Source organism: Convolutriloba macropyga, chromosome 1 (assembly GCF_964194025.1).
Source record: "Convolutriloba macropyga chromosome 1, txConMacr16.3, whole genome shotgun sequence".
NCBI classification, from domain to species: Eukaryota; Metazoa; Xenacoelomorpha; order Acoela; family Convolutidae; genus Convolutriloba; species Convolutriloba macropyga.
Genome location: NC_134468.1, coordinates 15,264,598 through 15,284,216, shown reverse-complemented (window position 1 = coordinate 15,284,216; position 19,619 = coordinate 15,264,598). Strand labels below are relative to the sequence as shown.

The window sequence follows — 19,619 nt, the reverse complement described above, 5'->3', positions numbered from 1 at the left end:
GGCTACAGTGCGAAAAGCTAGAAAATTTTTTAAACGTCAAACATAGCCGTCAATTGTCTGAAAAAAGCCACGATAGACAATTGTGGCACTCCATGAACGGAAACAACTAAAGAACTAAGATAGACAGATTGACCACCAGTCCTTTATTAGACGACTAGATTTTTTAGGTAGATTCGGACTGTCATTTTTATGAGACACATCCGCTCTGCTCTATAAGGAAAAAGCCCTAATGCAGCTTTTTTAAAATTAAATTAAAATTATTCGAAATCAAAATCTCAAGACTTTAAAGCACGAGAATTAGGGCGGATACGTTTGCCACTATTAGGATGCACACTATTGATCATTAACTAGTAGATTTTCATAAAATTTAAAAGTTTTTTAAGTGATTTCAGACGTCATTTTTTTGAGTGATATAAGTCACGCAATTGACATAACAGCATAACAAAGGATGTAATGCACACAAATTTTATCTGCAAAGCAGTAGACGTCGCTGGAATTGGAAAAGTCAATTTCATGAAGTCAAGTCGCAAGTATCATCGATGGAGACAACGATTTAAAGAAAACACTATGTCCTATCTTATGTTTTTTATAGCTCGATGACTTACTCTTATTGTCTAAACTCTACTTATTGTCTTTCTTTGATGGAAACCCTTAAACACCAATATGCCAGAGTAAAAAGTGGATTACGCAAAATTCCATTATGGTATATTTTCTAAGATTGAAGGGGGGAGGGCTATAGGTTTTCTGACCAGTAAGCTGGGGTGGGGGCTTTAATGAGAATTAGTAGAAAATTTAAAAACTTTTATTCCTGAACTTCCCAAGTTTTCAAAAGTAGCCTGAAAAAGCTTTTTTCAGCCTTTGTGACTCAAAAAAAGTACTTTGTCGTTTATTTGGGACCGCCTGTTTTTGTCGTTCAACCAGGTTATGATCTATATTCTGTGACTTTCCCGTTTGTAGAAGATAGAGCAATCAAGGCCGAACTACCAAGGAAGCACTCCCCTCGTCCTCATGCCGAAAAATCTTTACTGATTTTTTTGCATCGGCTTGGCAACCTCGGGAATGACAGCAGAGAAGGGCTTCAGAAATTGCAAAAACTTATAACCCATTGTTCCCTGAAAATATGCGAAAAGTGAAAAACATGCGAGCAGCAAGAATTGATTTTTCCATTATTGCCCTTGAAACTTAGAGGGTTGAAACAAAACACCTTTTCAATTCCAGCGCAATTACCAAAATAACTGCTTATTCTTAGGTTGACTCGAGTTGTCAGGACGCCGATCTAAATTTTGTGGGGTGTCTTGTAGGAAGAGTAATGAGACATAGCTAAAAGTTTGAGTCATCCGTTTGTAACGCCCCCGCTCAGTGGCCAGAAATACAATAAACTCTCCCAATCATGGTCATTATACTTTTATGGGGGCTATGATGGGAAAGACCGGAATTTTTTTTAAAATGTCAATCAATGAAAACACCCCTCCACATACAGTAGTACAAGCTTAAGATTCATCACTTTGCTTCTTCTTCTTCTTACTAGAAAAGCTTCCTCCTCCTATGTTTTTTCAACTCAAGGACCTGCTCTTTTTGTCTAAATTCCACATATTGTCTTCCAACGATGCAAACCTTTGAACACCAATATGACTGAGTAAAAAGCACATTACTAAAAATTCCAAAATTAGGGATCGAGAAATCTTGTCTGTCACATTATAGCCACCCCATAATAGCAAATTTACCATGATGGGGGGGGGGGGCTATAGGTTATCAGACCATTAAACTGGGGTGGGGGCTTTAATGAGAATTATTGGAAAATTAGGAGGAAATTTGTTTTTCTGAACTTCCTAAGTTGCCAACAGTCTTCCTGAAGAAACGGAATTTTCCAGCTTGCAGGAATCGAAAAACGTACTTTGTTGTTTATGTCGGGACCAACCGGTGCTGATTTTCAACAACGTTGTGTACAGGACCTATATCCAGTGATTTTCCCAATTGCAGAAGATAATGAAGTCAAGACCAAACTACAATGGAACCGCTCCCCCTGTAGTACATAAGAGAATCATTAGGTCGAATTGATGTTCAGTTCCCGATATCCATCTTGTAGCAAGTTCTGTAATTTCTCAGTGACCAGTAGATCTGATTCGATCCCGTACCAAACTTGGAAACTACGTTACAACTAGGACTACATATTCCATATTTGCGTTCATATTTTTTTGACGTCTTGTAATGGATATTACATGTCAGTACCCTGAGGGATTTAAGGCTTTGGATTTTCTCCTGACTAAAATTTTGCACTATTTGAGGTTGTTTGCGAACATTATTTTTAGACTTTTTTGTGTTGTGTCAAATATTATTTTGTCTCTGATATTAAAATCGAAGCTATTACTGATGCGCAACATTGGACAATTGCTTTCATCAAAACCCATCTCGTTTGTACCACACCACGTAGTTAGTACTTCGAGGTGATCTTGCTGTAATCTGAAATATTTGCAGAGTAATTTATAATCTTTGACATAACCAGACGTTTGACAATGTCCTGTGTTGGTTGACATATCATTTATGTCTACCAGAAAGAGAACTGAATCCAGTAATGACTCTTGAGGGACCCAACTGCTATATGTCTGATCGGACTATCATATCTTCATACAATGTCCTCTTTTTTTTGCAGTACCCAGCAATCATCTGCATTGCGTTGTCCCAGGTAAACATGTTTGCAAATTTTTCATAGACTCTTCAATGTGGCTCTCTATCAAAGGCCTTTTTGAAGCCGAGCTAAAAGAAAAAAGAATTCTTCAAATGTGTTGGAGTCAATTTCAGTGTTCTATTGATTGAGGAAGCTCAAAAATTGTATGATTGCCAATCTTTGAGGTCCAAACTCGTACAGGGGTTCACGCAAAAACCGTCTAACTGCCCTTCGATTTTTTGGAAGATTATATTTGCAAACATTTTTGAAATACAACATGATAAGTTTTTTGGAAGAAATTGTGTAATTTATGGTGCTTCGCCGACTTTGTAGTTTAGAACTATTTCACTGGTCTACCAGAAACCAGAAGTATGAGCAATTTTTTTTAATGATAAAGAATTAACGAGGATGCTTAAGGATTTCTTTGTGGTTCTGCTAAGTTTAAGAGAAGTTCAAGTTTGCTAGAATTTTGATAAAATCTTTGTTATGTAAATCTTTTTGATAAATTTTTGCTTCGCAAAGTCTGCTTAGGGTTATTTCGCTCGCAAACGGCCTTCAATACGATCTCGAAAAATCGTTTGAACAGTTAAATGTTTGTTGATCTGATTCTGCAAAAATTTCTTGGAGCTGAAGTTCATCAGAAAATAGTTGGAAATTTTAAATTCTTTTGAGATTATTTTGGAATTCATTAATTTGAAGTGTAGTAAAGTGTTCAAATCTGTAGACTTGGTTGTCTTTTGACTCATTTTGAGGATATCATCTGCGTTACCAAATTGTCTTATCTTTTTTAATGACGATTTAAAGTGCTCCAAACCAAGTTCATGCTGATTCGTAATATAAAAGTTCATCGATTTTGATTCTATCTGTAATGCTTACCATGAATTTAGTGGAACAGAAAGAAAAATCTGTTGTGTTGTGTGTAAAGGTTACAATGGAAGGACCATTTTAGAACCAAGACAGGACAAGATTCCGAGAAAACCGAACTTTAACAAACCTGTCAGATGCAGAAAATTTGACCAATAGAGCAGATTGTTGAAATCGACCAAAATCATTAAGATTTAATAAGAATTCAAAGTCAAGAAGCCTACTGCAAAAATGGCAGAGATAATAATCCTGGAGCTGCTTGATTAGCTACCCAGTATTCATGAATATAATCTGAAATCAAAGAAGCACATTGGTGCTTTCCGCTTGTCGAATTCAACTATGCCTTAGCTAAATGGTGTAATTTTTAAAATAGAACTCTTTGCTAAAAGTGACAACACTTTTCAAGGTAGAAGAAATGGCAATACTAGTGAAAGTGTAATTGGAACCACAGCTGTTCATCTTCTGTAACTTTAATTTAATTAGCTGCAAACCACATTCACTTGGATTCTTTATAAAATTGTTCGCCAATTTCAATTCTATCTGTAGAACTACCAATGAGATTAACAGCTAGACTCCAAAATTCGGCAACAACTAAACTGCAAATGATCAATCATTCTCAAAGTATTAAAACCGTTAGCTTGACACTAACTGACATCATAATTGTAGAACAGATAATTGGCCCAAAGTTTAGGTTAATGAAATCAAGTATAATCACAAATGCATAAAAGTACTCAAATCTAGAAAAAGGAAAAAAACGACAGAGAACTTTAAGAAAACAGAACGCGTTGAGCACAAAGCAATCAAACTGTAATTGCAGGATTAACTATTCAGCACTTATGACTTTTCTTTGAAATAAAAGAGGCACATTGGCGCTTCTCGAGTGTCAAATTAAACTAATGTTAAGCTAAAATTGTTATTCTTGAAGTAGTATTAAATTTAAAAAAATTAGAACTTTAATCAAAGTAGAGCAAACGGCAGTACTAGTAAAAGTGTCATTTTAATAAAATTTCTCATATTCTTTAACTGTAAAGTAACTTGCTGCAAGCAAAGTTCACGTGGAACCGTTCAATAAGTTTTCATGGGTTTTAAATCTCTCTGTGTAGCTTACATTGAATTTGTCATCACAGAAAATATTGTGTTGTGCGTTGGGGAATCCTTTGCCTTCCGATGACTAACCAGTGGGTCCAGCGCAGTTACTTGACTGTGCTATTTGCGCTTTTCGTTTTCTGTGATTCCTTGAGCTGCGCAGAATAGGGCTCTATTTTCAAACTGTTTTTGCTCGTTTTTTCCGTGTTTATTCAATGTTATCGGATGCAATCAAAATTGTACTTTCCATCAAAATTTGCCCAAAGCACTCATCCTGGAATTGCAGCGTCAGGTAGCCAGGATTAATGATTCTTAATTGAAAGCAAAGAAGTGCTATGGTGCTTCCTGCATATCGACTTCAACTAGCGTCTAAGTTAATGGTGCATTTTCTTAAGTAGTAGTTTTTGCCGAAAACTTAAATCTAATTAAAATAATTTAAAAGACACTAATAGTAAAAAAGTAATTCGATCTAAGCGTTTCATCTTCTGTAGATTTGATTTAACTTATTGCAAAACTCATTCGTTTGAAGACGGTATGCAAATGATCATCTATTTTAGTTCTATCTGCATAGGCTACAAAACATACATTTTCACAGAAAAGATTGTGTTGTCCGTTAGAGAAACGGTTTTGACCTGATGACACATTTTTAACCAAAATGGGACAAGACTCCTGGATAAACGACTATTAACAAACTGCAAATAATCAATCTTCCTCAAATCAGTAAAGCCGCTAAACCTACACTAACAGATAAAACAAGTGCAGAACAAAAAAAGAACGGCCAATTGGGTTAATGAGCTCGAGCATATACACAATAACTAACAAACACTCAATGTTAGAAAACCAAATTTGAAAAAAGCAGAGAATATTAAGAGTAGAGAAGGCCAAGATGACAAATAAATCATCCTGGTACTGCATGATCAGCTGTCCTGTATTCGTGAATTTTATTCAAAATCAAAGAATCACAATGGCTTTTCCGCTCGTCCAACCGCAAAATCGTTGCGGATCGACGCGCGGTTGTGTTCCTGATGTAGTAGCCAGTGCCAAAATTGACAAAAGTAATCAAGGTTGTTTACGTGGCAGTACTATTAAAAAGTGTCATTAGAACTAAAGCTGTTCATCTTATCTCGCTTTAAATTAACTAGCTGCACGCCATGTTCAGTCTTTATATAAGTGTTGCTCAATTTTAATTTTATCTGTAGAGCTTCCAATTGGATTACAAAAACAGGCAATACTCCACGAAAATCGGCTACAAAGAAACTGCCAACAACCAATCTTTTTTAAAAAATTTAACCAGTTAAGTCGAAACTAACTGACATCACATGTGTAGAACAGAAAGAATGGTCAAAGGTCCAGATTTACGAAATCAAGCGTAATCACAAAAGCTAAACAAATATTCAAATCTAGAAAAATGAAAATCAAAATTGCAGAGACCTTTAAAAATCCAGAACATCATAAGCACTAAGCAATCATGCTGGGACTGCATGATTAGCTATTCAGTGTTCATGACTTTACTTTGAAAAAAAGAAGAACATTGGCGCTAACCGAGTGGCTAATTAAACTAGTGCTGAGTCAATTTATTTCATTCTTGAAGTAGTAGTAAGTGTCGAAAGTGACCACTCTAATCAAATTAGTGCAAATGTCAGTTCTACAAAAAGTGTAGTTAGAACCAAAACTTCTTATCTTCTTTAACTTTAATTAAATTAAATTGCTGCAAAACAATTTCACGTACCGTTGTTCAATAATTGTTCGTAGATTTTAATTTCATTGTGGAGCTCACATTGATTTTACTATCACAGAAAAGATTGTTTTGCACTTTGGGGAATTATTTGCCTTCCAATGATTTACCAATACGCTTTTCAACTTCTTTGGTTCCCTGAGCTGCACAGAATAGATATCTATTTTTGATCTGTGTTCAATTTTTGTTCACCGGTTTTTAAGGTTATCCGATGCAATCAAAATTTCACTTTTGATCGATATTTGACAAGTGTGCGTTGAAATGTTGTATGATCAAGTAATTTAAAGTTATTCAAATCTTTCATAACGAAACAAATTCGAGCCTGTAGAAGTACTGGTAAAAATGGTTTTGTTGTTTCCGGGTATCAAAATTTTCAACATTTGAGTGTTACTGAAAAATCAGACGAAACGGAAAGGAAGAGCTGGAAGTACAACGAATTGGTAGTTTTGTAAGCCTTGTTATTGTCGGCTGGCTATGGAAACGATTCAGCAGGACATTGAGAATAGCTACAATTGTACAAATGATGATAAAAAGAGTATTGATAGAAATAGTAAAGAGATTTTTTTGGGATATGAAGAGCAAACAAATGTTCTCATTTTCAAGACGCTACCGCAGAAGAATATTGACAGGTCTAAATTTTTTTCTTGTTAAAAACAGAGGTTCCACAACTGTAATCATAATTTTACTGAGTTTGATTGGATTGCGTGTTCTGATGACTAGTTCTCATGATTTGTTATGATGTTTTGATTATGTAAGTTTGATTGAGTTAACCTAAATTTCTTTGTAATTCTAATTTTTCAGTTACAAACTATAAGCTCAATTTGATTAGAATTCAGTGTGAACTGTTTCTCTTCACACCATTCTATTGTTTAGTTTTATAAATATTTACAACTAAGCTTCAATTCCCTATTGGTCTGGTGTAAAAACGCTTAGATTACCAACAGATACTCCTCAGATCAATTCTTCAAATATATTTTCTTGCGTTAGATTTTCTTACGCATTTTTCTGAGACTTTGCTATTGTTTTATTCGAGTTTTTTTAAACAGGTCAGGTAATTGCTGTAAAATTGCTCGAATACTAGTAAAGTATGTGTTTTATTGTAGTACCCGAGTCGAGGTTTGGTCGAAAAATAATTTAAGATTTGCAGCGAATAGCGGTAAAAAAAATTTGACCACAAAGCGCCCGCATCTTTTTGAGATGAATGCGTTGAAAGCGGTTAATTTTTGTAAGATTTGCGGTTTTTAGCGGTGAAATTGTGCGATTATTAGCGGTAAATTTTTTTCACCACTTTCACCAGATTTCTTACACAAGAGAAGCGGCCGTACAAGGTTTCGAACCTCTCCCTCTCATCTCCGGCATGTCAACAACTTCTCATTCCACTGCGCCATCTGTCACTTATTTTTTGATATATCATGTGAAATTAAGTCAGATTCAATAAACTTTACGAAAATAATACATACAATTTATTCAAATCTTCCACAAGGAAGCAAATTCGAGCCTGCAGAATTAATGGTAAAAATGGTTTTGTTGTTTCCGGGTATCAAAATTTTCTTGTGATTGTCGGCGGGCTATGGACACGATTCAGCAGGACAGTGAGAATATGTACAATTGTACAAATGTTGATAACATAGTAATGCTAAGAGTTTTTTTTGCGATAAGATTAGCAAACCAATGTTCCTGTTTTCAAGGCGCTACCGCAGAAGAATATTGACAGGTCTTATTTTTATTCTTGTTGACAACAGAGGTTTCACAACTGTAATCAAACTCTACTGGATTTGATTGGAATGCGTGTTCTGATGATTTCTGGTCATGATTTGTTATGATGTTATGATTATGTAAGTTTGATTGAGTTAACCTAAGCTTCTTTGTAATTGTAATTTTTCAGTTACACACTATAAGCTCAATTTGATTAGAATTCAGTGTGAACTGTTTCTCTTCACACCGTTTTATTATTTTGTTCTATAAACATTTATAACTAAGCTTCAATTCCCTTTTGGTTTGATGTAAAAACTCTTAGATTACCAACAGATATTCCTCAAATCAATTCTTCAAATAGACTTTCTCGCGTTAGATTTTCTTACGTATTATTCTGAGACTTCGTTATTCTTTTTTTTTTAGTCTGGTTTATTATACAGGTCAGGGCATTGCTGTAAAGTTGCTCGAATACTAGTAAATTATGTGTTTTACTGTAGTACCCGAGTCGAAGTTTGGTCGAAAAATAATGTAAGAGATGCAGTGAATAGTGGAAAAAAAAATTTCACCGCAAAGCGACCGCATCTTTTTGCGATTAATGCGGTGAAAGCGGTGAATTTTTGTAAAATTTGCGGTTTTTAGCGGTGAATTTTCGTAAGATTTGCGATTTTCAGCGGTGATTTTTTTTCACCGCATTCACCGGATTTCTTACAAAAGAGAAGCTGCCGTACAAGATTTCAAACCTCTCATCTCCGGCATGTCAGCAGCTTCTTATTCCACTGCGCCATCTGTCACTTACTTTTTTTGATATTTCTTGTGAATTTAAATCAGATTCAATGAACGTTACGAAAACAAATGCGTTGAAATTTTGTAAGAGTTGCGGATTTTAGTGGTGAATGTTTTATTTCACCGAAAAAATAATTCAACGCTAACACCGTGAGGCGGTGAAAATAAAAATTTCACCGCTAAAAACCGCAAATCTTGCAAAAAATCACCGCAAAAAATGTACAGTAATTTTTAGCGGTGAATTTTCGTAAGATTTGCGCTTCTTAGTGTTGAATTATTTCTTTTTCACCGCGTTCATCGCATTCAACGCTAAAATTTGCATTTCTTGCATCTTTTTAGCGCATTCACCGCAAATCTTACATTTTTTTAGCGATTTCTAGCGTTGACACCTCGACCCGGGCATAAAAATTTCGACATCTCTAGTATCTTCAATTTTCCTAAAATGTTGTGCTCGATTTACTTTTCCCTAGCTTTTGGTTCACGTTTAAATTGATTTAAATCAGTTGTTCTTCTGTATCAAGTTGAAATCAGCCTTTGTTCAACATTTTGTAAGCGAGACCATAAAGAGCGTGGCCTTTGGAGCTCAGTCTTTAGCATTCTATAGCATAGGATAGTGTATTGTCAAATGGCTCATGTTTTGTTGTCTCAATCTTTCATGTTTCCATTTTTAAGTTCAGAACAAATGATTTTCCAAGTGGTTATTTCTCTTGAAAACAGTGATGATATTCAGTTAATAGATACCAATTTTGATAAGTGGGGTGCAGCAATTTTCATAGACAACCTGAAGAAGACCAAATGCAAAGTTGTTCACTTCCCTCGAAAAACTCTCTGTAAAAGTACTCAGTGGTTAAGCAGGGCACTTAAGAATATTCGCACGACATTCAAAATCTTAAAAAGGAGCTGATGGTGGGTTAAATTGAGATGGCCTCAATTCAGCCTCTCTCAATGCTTGAGGCATCCGACAACACCCAAAAAACAGTCTGCATAGTGGAACATCAACTGATCCCCAACAAAAAAAATTTTCGGTAACCTTCTCTTTCTTAAATATTTGTAGAAGTTAAATTTGGTATATTTTAAATTTGATAGATTAAATTTGGTAAATTTGTGTTATAATTGTTTCCAATTTGTTTCAACTGCTATAATCATTAAATAAAACTCAGTAAAATTCTGCTGCTGAATAACAATATATGGACGCATAAATTGATGAAAACAATAGACTATAATATTGACGGGTCTCTCCAATATTTGTCGAATAAAAAGCAGAAAATACGGCAATTTGTTAGTTTCTACACCTTATTTGAAGTTTGGCTTAATGTACAGATAAAAAGCAGTCTTTGATATCACGGCAGGGTTGATGATTTTGATACCAGCCTAACCAAATCTTCCTGCAGTCAAGATGAAGACGAGATTGATGTGGAAGGTGAATCGAAAAGAGTGTTCGATTGAGAAAAGTTCGGTTGAGACAGGAGGCCACCAACTCAACTTGATCAAAACAACAAAAATGTAGACAGCGTTTACAGCGGATATTGGCTCTTGTAGTTTAGCCTGGCTTCGATGAAGTGGGTATTTGGTGTAATTTAACTTTGGTATAAGCAACTGAAGTTATTTTTCTAACCAAAAGGCATGAAAAGGTCAGGAAATGTGCACCGACAGACAAAAAGCCTACATGTGTTCACAAGTTTTGATATTATCAATATTTGAATGTATTTCATAAGCTCTATGTTGCTCTAGTTGAAATAAGTTAATCATGTGGAAACTCCCTAGTTGAGAGGTCGACTTTATGAAAACACTTATAAAGTCGACCTGGGGGGGGGGGGGGGGGGGGGTTATTTCCCTACCTTAAATACACGGTCGATCTCCTAGTAAGGGTCGACCTAAAGCCTTTTCATAAACGGTCTTTCCATACCCAATATCGGTCGGACACGGTCTTTTCATATCCAATATCGGTCGATCCACAGTTTTTTCATAAGTCGATCTCTCAACTGGGGTTCGTTCTTTACAGGGACAATTGAAGGAAGATTCTTGAAACAACTGTTCTCAAACGCAAAATTCCAAGCAAAAAAAAGGCCACAAACAAAATTCTACTAAATGTCAAACAAAAGTGGGAAGGTATGTGGAGGCACAGTAAATAATAGAAAAAGCACAATAGAAACCTATTTAAGATGAATGCAAACAAGTAAATCCTGGTCCAATATTAAAGTTGTTGCGAATCACACTCATAATGTGTTTTATAATTAGTCCAATGTTTCTATTGTTTTGATCTTTATTAGCGCTACTTTATTGAATTTGTTAGTTTCTTTCTATATTCAGTTCTAGTTTTAATCACTTTTCTTGTTCCCAGTCCGAGACACATAACTTCAATGAGATCATTCATCAAACTTTTCTATGCCATTTTTATTGGTAGTGTTAGCTCTGAAATTGTTTTGGCTATATTATGTCGCTTTGTTCATGACCTGCATTGATCGAATCAATTAAAAAATTTCAAAATCCGCAAAATCTCAATTTGAAAGTGTGTCAAATTTTTGTTCATTTTTCAGAACTAATCTTGATGCAAAAACATTTTCAATTATTTTCGAAGAGACAGATGAAGGATAACAATTTTGAAACATATACCAATTGGAGCTGAAGCGAATTTAATGGTTGTATCATTTAATGGTCCTCATCGGCCAAATGGTACAACTGCCGAAGCAAAAACAGTTGGACGTAAAATATCGAGACATGTTATTTCATCTGAATGATGAACGCAACAATATTTTTAACTGACGAGGGAAATCATAACACGCACATTAGCACAAATTTTCAAATTCTGACCTCTTATTTAAATCACTGGAATGCTTTTGTTTTAAACAACATGCCAGAAAATCATGCCAGAAAATCTGTATCCTCTAATCCAAAAATTTCTGAGGCGCAATATCAAATCATGATTGATGATAAACTTGCTATAGTGGTGCCTAAAAACGCGAGCTTATCAACCCAGGAATAAATCCACCATTGTTGTTTTTCGTAACAGATTGTCACAAGCAAAACAAATATAGGCTACTAATGTGCAACGACACTTAATATTAATCACAATGCCAAAGAAACACATGTCAAAACTAGCTTTCCTTTTGATTTGCACTCACTCACCATGCAAAGAGTTTGATGAGTTGACTGCTGAGCACAAGTACAAAAGAGAGAAGGCAACTGTAACATGGCTTCGCAGAAATAACAGAAGAAATGAAGAAGCCTCATGGTGGAACACTGCGAAACGGTTTTTAATCAAATCTTTTTGTTTCTGATTATTTTTGTCACTTGCGAATTTTAACAAAAGAACCCTATTTTAAATTCTCTGAGCGAGCGCCATCTCCATTTAGTTTGGTGAGCTGCAGAAGATCTTGTTTGTGCCAAAAATCTAACTCCGATGCATAGACCAGGGTATCTAAATCATGGCTGCCTACGCCCCAAAATCTGTTAATCACAATGACGAGGACATTAAGGAGCTAAAAGCATACAATTACCCATCTCAGCTTGGGCGAAGCTTGCGTAATAAGATATGTGGAATTCATGGCCTGAAACTGGAACATCTTCAGACAGAAAGTTGCGTTAAGTTGCGTTATTTAGAGTTATTTCAAAAGTTTGCGCTGGCACAATTCGACTTCTCATTAATAATTAAGTGTTTTCAAGTTTTGAGGATAAGTATCAGGAAGAAAAGAAAGGAAATTTTACAGGAACAGTAGCTAAAAATTATCCCTTGACACTTCCCCTAGCCTATCAAGAAGCAAAAAAAAGGCGCCAATGAAGCGGAAAGAGAAAGCAGAAGCCAATTTAAAAAGATGAAACCAAAAATCAACTATCGACTTCACACTAATTTAAGTTAGCTAAAGTAATAGCGACATCATAATTCTTTGGAAGACGATTTTCCTCAAAATTGAATCTCTATCATTTATCATAAAACTTGGTTTCAAATTAATGTCCATTGATTTCTTGATTTTTATGTTCTTTATATCATTGAAGTTGCTCAAAATTCAATTTCTTAAATCTTTAACCACGATCTTTATGATAAACTCAAATTCTTCCGTGTGTTCCAAGTTTTGTTTGAGCATAAATCTTAGTTGTTTTGAATTGCAAATTTTGCTTTGTAAGATTGTTGGTGCTTTCTTGTATTTTGAGCGTTTGAGTTAGATTTGGCTGTTTGATTGTTTACTTTCTAGCCTAAGTCTTATAGAAGTAATAAATAGCATTTCCATCCTGCCTCCTTTTCATTTGATCTCGTATTTTTCTAGTTTTATATTTCTGAGTTTCTTATGTTTCTAGCTTCGACAAATACAAAAAATTTTTATTAAAATATATTGCAGATTTTAATTGGACTTTTTTTTGCACAAGCTGAAAGGTTCATATTTACAGCTACACAAGATTCTCGAGTGACTACTGATACTCTCCTAAGACAGGATTGTAAAGCAATTTGAACAAATAACTAAACCTTTCAAAAATTTTGCGCTGATATGAAGGAATTAATTTCTTCGGGATACAGTGACGGATTACAAATAGAATCCGACAAGTTTTGGAGGCTATATATTGATTCAAGTGTGATGACAACTAGCGCATGTGAAACTCATTTGGTTTCGGCTTGCTGGCCTGGAAACCGATTAACATGGATATCGATGAGGGTGTCCTGTTTTTTCACCCCTATTCTTTTAACCCCCTATATTTTAACCCCGATTTTTTAACCCCTACATCATTTAACCCCTCAATTATTTAACCCCTATATTGTTTCACCCCGATTTTAAGCTTCCTATAATTGAGGATAATTAAGCCTCAATTATTTCTATTTTAATTAATGGAGATTAAAATTGGGGTGAAATGACTGAGGTGTGAACATGCTTTTCACACCTCAATCATTTCACCCCAATTTTAATCTGTAAATTCATGGATCATAATTGTCAGGGAAATAGAGCAAACGACACAACAGTTTAATGCAAAACTATAACAATTAGCGAATTAGTTATCTCAACTAATCCTTAATGGGGCAATTAAAAGCAATTGAAAACTGGACGTAACTCAAGAACATTTCTTGTTTTATTGCATTTTGAATTCAGCATGATAACTGCCGACTTTGAGTTTACTATTTCGTCAAAAAACAAAGAAATATTAGTTGTAGAGGGACATGAGTTTTATGTTAAAAGATTAAATAAGTTTACAACTGCCTGGAATTGCTCAAAATATCAAAGTTACAAGTGCCGCGTTTCCGCTTTAACAAAAGATGACCAACTCATTCGCGTGAATGGAGAGCACAATCATAGTGCTTCGATTGGAAAGCCGGCCACACGAAAAGTTATAAAAGAGATTAAAGCGCTGAGTGAAAACCTAACACCCGCAGCAGTTGTAGCTTCCGCAATTTTACCAGTAACTGACGTTCTTTCGACCCAGTATGCGTTGCCGTCAAAACCAAATTTAATACAAACCTCGCAGCGCTTAAGAAACGTTATACAAACAGTGTCAGTTCATGAGCCATCGGACCGGCATTTTGATATACACGATAAGTTTCAAGAGTTTTTGCGGTACGACAGCGGAAAAGATGACAACGAGCGTATTTTAGTTTTTGGCGATCCCTATATGACATCGGTTCTCGAAAGCTCCAAGTTTTGGCTTGGGGATGGAACGTTTAAATTATCGCCCAAAAACTTCTATCAAATACACACCTTTCATGTATATGTTCTCGGTATTGCCCCTACTTGTTTATATGCCCTCCTTCCCAACAAAACGGAAAAAACGTACAGCCGATTACTTGATGCCTTAGACACCTTTGCCCCAGATTGTAAGCCGGATAAGGTTCTGTTGGATTTTGAAATTGCCCCTATTAATGCTTTTCAAAAACATCATCCAGCTTCAATGTTGTCGGGCTGTTATTTTCAATTAACTCAAAATTTTGTTAGAAGAATTGGAGAACTTGGACTAAAAAAGCTGGTGTCAGAAAATCATGAAGTGGCCCTGGCGCTTAAAATGATCCTTGCTCTAGCTTTCGAAAGAAGTGAGCAAATAGAAAAATCTTTTGAATTGATTGTCGAGGAAATAACGAGTGTGGCGGATCAGCAGAATTTGGATAGCTTCGTTATTGAGAAAATAGACGAGCTTTGTTTATATTTCCAAACAAATTATATCAAGTGTCCACTATTAAACCGTCCTGCCACATTCCCCCCACAAATATGGAATCAAAGAGACGCAGCCATTGAGGGAATTGCCAGAACAACCAATGCTGTTGAGGGCTGGCATTATGGGATACAAGCCTTTTTCAACGGATCCCATCTGTTTTATTGCATTTTGAATTCAGCATGATAACTGCCGACTTTGAGTTTACTATTTCTTCAAAAAACAAAGAAATATTAGTTGTAGAGGGACATGAGTTTTATGTTAAAAGATTAAATAAGTTTACAACTGCCTGGAATTGGTCAAAATATCAAAGTTACAAGTGCCGCGTTTCCGCTTTAACAAAAGATGACCAACTCATTCGCGTGAAAGGTGAGCACAATCATAGTGCTTCGATTGGAAAGCCGGCCACACGAAAAGTTATAAAAGAGATTAAAGCGCTGAGTGAAAACCTAACACCCGCAGCAGTTGTAGCTTCCGCAATTTTACCAGTAACTGACGTTCTTTCGACCCAGTATGCGTTGCCGTCAAAACCAAATTTAATACAAACCTCGCAGCGCTTAAAAAACGTTATACAAACAGTGTCAGTTCATGAGCCATCGGACCGGCATTTTGATATACACGATAAGTTTCAAGAGTTTTTGCGGTATGACAGCGGAAAAGATGACAACGAGCGTATTTTAGTTTTTGGCGATCCCTATATGACATCGGTTCTCGAAAGCTCCAAGTTTTGGCTTGGGGATGGAACGTTTAAACTATCGCCCAAAAACTTCTATCAAATACACACCCTTCATGTATATGTTCTCGGTATTGCCCCTGCTTGTTTATATGCCCTCCTTCCCAACAAAACGGAAAAAACGTACAGCCGGTTACTTGATGCCTTAGACACCTTTGCCCCAGATTGTAAGCCGGATAAGGTTCTGTTGGATTTTGAAATTGCCCCTATTAATGCTTTTCAAAAACATCATCCAGCTTCAATGTTGTCGGGCTTTTATTTTCAATTAACTCAAAATTTTGTTAGAAGAATTGGAGAACTTGGACTAAAAAAGCTGGTGTCAGAAAATCAAGAAGTGGCCCTGGCGTTTAAAATGATCCTTGCTCTAGCTTTCGAAAGAAATGAGCAAATAGAAAAATCTTTTGAATTGATTGTCGAGGAAATAACGAGTGTGGCGGATCAGCAGAATTTGGATAGCTTCGTTATTGAGAAAATAGACGAGCTTTGTTTATATTTCCAAACAAATTATATCAAGTGTCCACTATTAAACCGTCCTGCCACATTCCCCCCACAAATATGGAATCAAAGAGACGCAGCCATTGAGGGAATTACCAGAACAACCAATGCTGTTGAGGGCTGGCATTATGGGATACAAGCCTTATTCAGCGGATCCCATCCCGGAATTTGGAAACTTTTGACTAATTTACAAAAAGACGCTGCGGTGCAAAAATTAAACTTTTTGAATGCCTCATCCGGTCACAAATTCCCAAAGAATAAGAGGTATGAGAATTTGAAAGGGAAAAAGCAAAACTTGATGCAAATTTACAGGGATGAAACTGATATCCATTTTTTCAGGGCTATTGTCAGTTTGACTTAATTGTGTATTTATCGTGTATTTTATTATGTTTGTTTTTGTGTTAATTTAAATTCGAAATCCATCTTAATATTTTTGAGTTGGCGCCCTCCTTGCGTCCTCACGGAGTTACGTCGAAGCCTCATATCGTGACTCATTAGAGAATTTGAGCCTGGGCGTTAACCCTATGATGGGACCCCTAATTGGGAACACAGTTTTGCAACATTTAGATATGAAGCTTGCACAGCGTAGCTGCTAGCAAAAATATCAATCTGGATTTCATTGGCAATTCTGTTAAATACACGATTGAATTTTGTTTTGAATTGCTAATTTATGCCTGCTCAGAAAGTAGGTTTTAAAATTTAGCTTTCATCCTTTCATTTGAAAAGTACCCGTTCTTCCGTCTTCTAGACTAGGACAGTTTTTGAACTTTTTTGATTCAAATCAAAGTGCAACATAAAAGGCATTGTTCTAAAAAGCAGTCTCGTCATTATTCTTTGATTTGAAGCAAACGCAAGCTGTTCAATGCCGCACTCTTGAAGGTCAGTAGTTTTGTGTTATTTAAGTCCTTTGAACTTTAGCTTTGCTAATTGTTCTTTTGGATGCCGAAATAGATTAAAGATTTCGGTGTTAAACCGATTTCGGGGTGAATAAATTGCGGGGTTAAATGACTGAGGGATGATTATATACGGGGTTAAATTATAGGGGGTTAAATAAATCGGGGTGAAAAGAAGTAGAACCATCGATGAGTGGTCGACGATGTTAGGCGGGAAATTGATAGTTGTTGCACAGAATCGGCCAATTATTCTGGCCGACCGAACTGTTGCTATTATATGGGAGGACGTTTCAAAGGAAGACAAGGAACCATATTAGCACTATAAGACTAATCGTAGACGATGAGCGGTTTCTGACCTACTACACTGGAGACTATTTTTCAACTGATACAAAAACTGCTTGTGTGGAAACGGTGATTTGACTGGGGTTCAAAATATGAGAATATTTCTCAAGCATCAGCGAGAAGATTCAAAGAAGTAAAGGAAATGTTACTTCTTAAACTAACTACTTCTTTCTTAGTTCAACCATAATTCCGTAGGGCTCTTAAAATGGAAGTTAAAGATTCCTGCACTAGTGGTCAGCTAAGGCTGCTGCTCAAGCTAAAGTTTTGCTCACAAATAGCGCACTGTTCCTCTTCAATTTTGAACTATGTCTGATAGAGATGTTCCAAGACCAATTGGGAGAATTGACTTCTATGCAGAAAAAAAACTCGTTGAAGACATTCATATGTCAGTGCTCCAGATTAGAGAAAACAAGTTGACTGTCAGGCTTAACGGAGAAAAAACACCGGTGACACCTGCATGGCCGTTGTTTTTTGGTAAAGGTTAATCTCGTCGCCCTGTTTGTTACATGTGCCGATCCAGATTTCGATATAAGGTCTGATCGGTTACTTTTACGAAGTATGAGGAAAGAAGTTTTGAAATAACTCTATAGCAAAATCCAAAGAACTTTAAATGGAACACTGGAATGGTTTTATGGCTCTACTTTGTTTTCAAATTGGCGTGTTTTTTGCTGCATCCATTCGATGCCCGCACGACGAATGTTTGTCAGGAGGTTGAATGAACCTTCTCAGCTATTTTATGATTAAATGGAAAGTGAACGCAAAAACCAAATTGAAAAGTTTTTGCTCAACAAATGAGTTTAGGGTCCAGAAGCTTTGGAACATTTTAATTCAAAAGAACCTAAAATAATGTCTTTTTATTTGTCCCCTGTTGTCCTACCCTACCACAATTTTACATTGACGAGGAGAAAAAGGCGACGAAGGATATCTGGAAGAGGAAGTTTTTTTGCTTTCGTGAGTTCTTTGCTTTGGATGAAATTGCTTGAATCTATTTGAGAGCATCTTCAAACGGGTTCTGCCTGTGTGTGGCTGAGAAAAACGCGAAGACAGAATCATTAAACAAGAAATTGCCATATGCCCTATGTGTTGCTTTGCTGAGCTTTGCTTTTAATTGCTGTTGTGCTCTTAGGCTTTTGGCTTGAGCGTAACAAAGCACACGTGTGTTTGGGATTGCTTTTGTTCTCTTTGTTACACTTTTTTTGTCCTAATTGTAGTTTTCGAGATCATCTGATGAAACCCGAGGTCCATGAGGCAAAAAAGCGGCACTGGAGGCCAGCATTCTGTATGTGAAGACAACACTCATGGTGATCCAGGGCAACCGGCTCCCAATAGCGCCTTTTCGGACCATTGTCTTACTTGATTTTGCTCTTGTGCTCTTAGAAATTGGATTTGGCGGTACCCAAGCACCTGTGTGCTTAAGACTGACTATATTTGCTGTGTTTCTTATTCTTTGTTGTCCGGTTTGCAGGATTCAGCGAAAAAGAGATGACACCAGAGGCCCAGCATAGGACACCCGAGGCGCAGAAGCCGACACCCGAGGTCCTGGGAACGTCATCCAAAGAAGAAAACAGATATTGTTTGGCAAAAACAGTTGATTCTTTTTATTTCTTCTTGTTCATGTCTTCTTTATAATGTCTATCATGTCTACCTTCTAAAACACAATTCTGAACAATTCCTTTGCAGATTCAAAAATGATCGGAGTAGTATATTTGCATGGTCAAGCGAAAACTTGCATAAAATTGATAGCAATTAACAATGAAATATGACGCCATAAAAACCTCGGAAAAAAGAGTTAAATTTTTTCAGGACACCTGTTATCTGCAGAGGTTTTCAAGCTTATTCTCTCTTTGATGCTGCATAAAATATGAAATTGGTATCGATCGATATTTTGTGTTTCACTTTACAAAGATATCCGTCTTAAAATCTCAAGGAAATGAAAGTTCAGAAGAAAAAAACTAGTTAATATGCAGACAACAGCCAATTTTCATTGCCTATATCTTTCCCTATCACGATCTTCAATATCATGGAATTTTTGATGCCATCACTTAGTCCGAAATTGTCACCTTTATTGGACAGTCAATTATGCCAACTCATGTCGAGCTCTTTGTTCAAATTTGCATATGACACTTCATTATATCCTTATTTCACTTGCAGACAGTTCATTGTCAAAATGTCGCATGATCAGACCTGTCCAGATTATAAACT

General features: G+C 36.2%; 1 protein-coding gene across 1 annotated transcript in view; it reads right to left on the bottom strand.

Moving 5' to 3' along the window:
- The window catches only part of LOC142345871 (uncharacterized), a 372,085-nt gene extending 368,353 nt beyond the window's left edge, over nt 1-3,732 (bottom strand). Inside the window, exon 1 of the mRNA XM_075398304.1 lies at nt 3,722-3,732. The gene's annotated coding sequence lies outside the window, so the exon portion shown is untranslated. The remainder of the gene's footprint in view (nt 1-3,721) is intronic.
- Between the last annotated feature and the right edge of the window lie 15,887 nt (nt 3,733-19,619).